The sequence below is a fragment of the Lygodium microphyllum genome, chromosome 28 (assembly GCF_053477565.2).
Source record: "Lygodium microphyllum isolate KBCC chromosome 28, Lygodium_microphyllum_v1.1.10, whole genome shotgun sequence".
Taxonomy (NCBI): domain Eukaryota; kingdom Viridiplantae; phylum Streptophyta; class Polypodiopsida; order Schizaeales; family Lygodiaceae; genus Lygodium; species Lygodium microphyllum.
The window spans coordinates 72,018,356-72,023,657 of record NC_141162.1 but is presented as its reverse complement, the minus strand read 5'-3'; the positions used below and the strand labels follow the sequence as shown (position 1 = coordinate 72,023,657).

General features: G+C 31.4%; 1 pseudogene; it reads right to left on the bottom strand.

Moving 5' to 3' along the window:
* Nucleotides 1-776: 776 nt before the first annotated feature.
* LOC148011586 (uncharacterized) lies at nt 777-1,289 on the bottom strand (annotated as a pseudogene).
* Nucleotides 1,290-5,302: the final 4,013 nt, after the last annotated feature.

The window sequence follows — 5,302 nt, the reverse complement described above, 5'->3', positions numbered from 1 at the left end:
TGATGTTTTTTGATAGAGAGATACAAAGTAGATAGAGAAAGAAAAATCTGTATTATAATTTGAAGGAGACAAAGGAGCAATAGATAGCATAATCAAAATATGCACTTCGATGTGGAGCTTGAACCTCCTGAATATCCCCAAGCTGATATCGTGTATATGGAAAGAATCGCAATCTCACTCACACTTCCAATCTCAATTCCAATAACATTCATGTTCTCAATCTTAGATTTTGGAAGAACAAGGCTATTCAATTGCCTTTTTGTCAAAACAACTTTACGTATCTAGAATAGGCTTTTTCCAAGAACTGTGTGTTTTTTTAGAAAAGAAAACACCAAAATTGACACGATCTTCCCAAATCGACACTCACATGCAAACGTGCCAAAAATAAAAAGAGAGCACAAATAATAGAATATAATTTTTTTATAAATTGTGTTTAAAAATTATTTTTTATTTTCAAAGACTCATACCTTTAAAATAGTGAAGAATTGAACTGAGCTTGTGAGATGATAAAATATTCTCCTTGATCTCCTCTTCAAACTTCATGGGAGAAACTTTGACCAAATTTTGCTCTATTTGATCACTAGTCAAGCTTTAAAATAAGTTGTCTGTGTTCGAAAAATTTTGATAAAAAATTTGCCATTATTAAAATTTATCAAAACACTTAAAATGACCTAAAAACCATTTTCAAACCTATTTACATACATGTTCAAAAAAAAAAATCAATGCAGCTTTATTAGGGAATATCACATTCTTTCATTGTCTTAAAAATTCTATCCTTAGAGTTGGAAAGATGGATATTATTGTTGTAAACTATCTAGAAGAACCTAAGTTGCATCCTCTATAGGATATGTACCCCATTTTACCAACACCTCTATTATATCTCAGCATTTAACATGTTTGAAATTGCAATCTAATACTAACTCTAGTTCTACCTTTAGTGTCCCATCTTTTGATAATCTACACTTGTCTTGCAAAACATAATAAGAGTTAGCAACATACTTTTTCAATAAACTAACATGAAAAATAGGATGAACCTTGACATGGGATGGCAATTCAAGTTTATATGCAAATGAGCCAATCTTCCTTAGAAATTTGAATGGTCTTACAAAATGTAGAGATGAACTTCTATCCTTCCCAAGAAGAAAGTTAGTTCGATGGGGTTCAACCCTCAAGAAAACCATATCACCTTCATTAAACTTTAATGCTCTCTTTTTCTTGTCATAACATTTATTTTACCTTTGTTGTGCCTCTTTAATGTGTTGCTTCATTCTCTTTAATTTCTCATCCATTGTTTCAAGCATCTATTTTGAAATTTCTACTATATGTGAAGTATTAAAAGAATGAATAGTAGTCACACAATTATAACAATAAATTACTTCGAACAAAGTCATTTTGACGGATTCATGACATGAATTATTGTATGCAAATTCAATCAATGCTAAATATTCAATCCAATTGTTTTGTTTTTCATTCACATATATTCTAAGCATGTGTTCTAAAATTCAATTCACTCTCTCTATCTCTCCAATAATCTGTGGATGAAATGCATTACTCGGTGTTAATTCAATTTCAAAGGCCTTAAATGTGGCTTGCCAAAAGTTTGATGTAAATTTTGAATCTCTATCAGAAACAATACTTTTCGGCATACCATGTAAATTTAAAAAAATAAAAAATAATTTGGTTACATTTAATGCGATATCTGCCTTTTTCTTTGAAAAGAAAAGTGTCATTTTTGTGAGTCTGTCCACTATCACAAAGATAGTATCATATCCTCTCCTAGCAATAGGCAACTTAGTGATAGAATCCATATATATAGATTCCCACTTTTGGTTAGATATAACCAATGGTTGCATTTTATGAGGCATGTGTTTTTATTCAATCTTTACTTGTTGACACTATTAAGACTCCCTCACGTATATTCTAATGTCCTTCTTCATTCCTAGCCAAAAGAATGAGTTCTTGACTTTGTTGTAAGTCTTTGAAAATCCTAAATGAGCAAAGAAATGCAAATTATGACATTCCTTAAGAATTTCTTTCTTGAATTTTGAAGCAATAAAAATACTCAAACAATTCAAATAATAAAGATTTCCCTTAAGCATATGAAATTTTTCATAAAACATTTCTTCCAAGTTTTTATTTAAGAACAACAAGATATTGGAATGCATGGGACATCTTGTACTTTAAGTTGCACATCATCAACCAAGTCAATTCGCATAAGAGATAAACTATTACATATAGATCTACAACTTAAAGCATCAACAATTTTATTTTCCTTTCCAAATATATGTTTGATATCAAAGTCATATTTACATTGCAATTGTAACCATCTTTTTTAATTGATTATTTAACAAAGACTAGGTGAAAATGTATTTTAGACTTTGATGATTAGTTCTTAACTCAAATTTCACACTAAGTAACAAATGCCTCCAATGCTTTCGAGCATGAACTATAACATTAAGCTATAAAGTCATATACGGGATAGTTCAACTCATGTCTCCTTAATTTTCAAGATTCATAAGACATTACTCTTTCCTCTTGTGTCAATATGTCCCAATTGCTCCCCATTAGTATCATAAGATAATACAAATGTTTGTCCATCTCAAAAACTTTTTTGTACCATTTTTAGTCACTTTCTATTTCAATATTTGAAAGACTTCTTGACATGCATGTGTCCAAACAAAAGGTTTAGTTTTCTTAGTCATCAATTCAGTCAAAGGAGCTATCTTCAAAAAATCTTGAATATGGATTTTCTCGTATTGAGCTAATCCTACGTAGCTTTTCACATCTTTCACATACTTTGGTATATGCCAATCAACAATACTCTTTACCTTCTTTAGATCTATATGAATTCTCTCTTTAAAGATAAAATTTTCTAGATAAACAAGCTTATCTTTTGCAAAGAAACGTTGACTCCATTTAGCATGGAGTTTATGTTCCCTCAAAATTTGAAGAGTTTTCCTAAGATGTATCTCATGTTCTTGATAATCTTCAGAATATACAACAAGTATTATCCAAGAATGCAAGAATGAATTCATCAAGTTGCGAATGGAAAATGTTATTTATCAAACATATGAATGTGGTCAATGCATTAGTTAATCCAAAAGCTAGCACTATAAATTCATAATGACCATATCTAGTCCAAAAAGTAGTCTTTAGAATATCCTCAAACTTAATATGGATTTGGTGGTGACCTGATCATAAGTCTATCTTACAAAATACCTTTATACCACTCAATTAACTCAATAAATCATCAATGTATGAAAGAAGATATTTGTTCTTTATGGTTTGTCTATTAAGACCTCTGTAATCAATACAAAGTCTATATGTCCCATCCTTTTTCTTCTCAAACAATACATAAGCACCCCAAGGAGATACAATGGGTCTAATAATTCCCTTTTTGAAGAGATCATTAGGTTGTAGGTTTAACTCCTTTAGCTCCTCTGTATTGAACAGATAAGGTACTTTAAAGTAGGGTTCTATCCCTAAATACAACTCTATAGCATGGTTAACTAATCTAAAAGAAAGCATACTTGGAAAATCATCGACAAAAACATCATTGTACTCATCAAGTAGTTTCTATGTATATTTATGATTAAGTGTTTAAAAATCTATTTTTTATTTTTGGAGACTCATATCTCCAAAATGGTGAAGAATTGGACTGAGCTTATGATACGACAGAATATTCACCTTAATCTCTTCTTTAAACTCCATGAGAGAAACTTTGATCGAATTCTTCTTTGTTTGATCACAAATGAAGCTCAAAAATAGGTCCTATGCTTGTGTTAGAAAAAATTTGACAAAAATTTTACCATTAAAAAACTTTGTCAAAATACTTAAAATTACCTAAAAACCATTTTCAAACACTATTTACACACGTCATAAAAAACTTCAATATGGTTTTATTAGGGCATATCATAATATATGCTTAGTTGGTTTTGGTATACACAATCCTTGCAGACATTGATGATTATGGGCTCATCTAGCTTTGATTTGTACACCTGGTACTTTGGTTTGTTAGTTTTTCATACATACTACTCTATTGTTTGGGATTGCATCTATGTTCTTAACATCTTTGGGTCTTTGATATTATTTGGTATCCTAGTGGTTTATGACTATCTTCCACTACTAGTGATATTACATATCTCATTTGCTACTTGGATATTCTTGGTAATGGGAGTTTTGCATTTTGGTCTTTTGCCTACAAATATGTGTTCATTTATTACAATTTTATGGACAACCAGGCTAAACTTTAATTTTCAAGTGTTTCTTTGAGAGTAAACACTTGTATTGCACACTCTAGTGCTTCTTACTTGTAGACAACATTCTATTGGCTCAGTCTTTCTCCTCTTGTACACTTTTTGGCTCAATTTTGGGGTTGATTTGCTATTATAATAGCAACCCATAATTTTCCTTGGTTGATAGACATAATGAAAGGTGTTTCAAATGCTTCTAATGAGAGTGATATGTTTAATATAAAGAAGTTGGATGGCAACAGCATGGTCACATAAGGCCATAGTGCTATAATATGTGCAATGATAGTTGCAAAAAAGGAAAAGGGAAAGTGCAATAATTAAGACACATTTCTTACATAGAGACCTACATGAGGATATCTATACATTTCTTATATGGGGACCTACATGAGAATATTTATATGTAGTAGCCTAAGGGCTTTGATAAAAAGGGCATGGAATACCTTGTGTGCAAATTAAAAAAGAGTAGTTATAGACTTAGGCAAGCACCAAAGAAATGGCACCATAGGTATTTTATGCATTTGCAAGCAAGATTATTCTTGCAATGCTATGGATCCATGTCTTTACATAAAGAAGGCCTATGATGGCTGCCTTCTCATTTTGGTTCTATATGTTGATAAAATGCTTATGTTGAGTTGGATGCATTGAAGACTCATCTCAAGAAGAGATTTGAGATAAAGGACATAATGGGGCATGCCTCTTTCATGCTTACTATGTGTACTACATGCAATCGCTCTACCAGACTTCTCTACTTGTTCAAGAAGGAGTAGGTACATAGAGTACTTGAGCAATTACATATGCCAAGTGGTAAATCTATTTGCTAACCATTATCTTCTCATTAAAAAGGTAAGAATATTTTCTCTAGTTAGATGATGAGAAGACTGAGTTGGCCAAGTTCTTGTATGCATCCACAATGGGCAGCTTCATGTATACGATGATAGCCACTAAACTTGACATAGCACTTGCAATGGGAGTTATGGCTCATTATATAGTGATGCTTGGTAGGAAATATTGGGATGTTGTAAAGCGAATTGTTCAGAATATATGAAAGA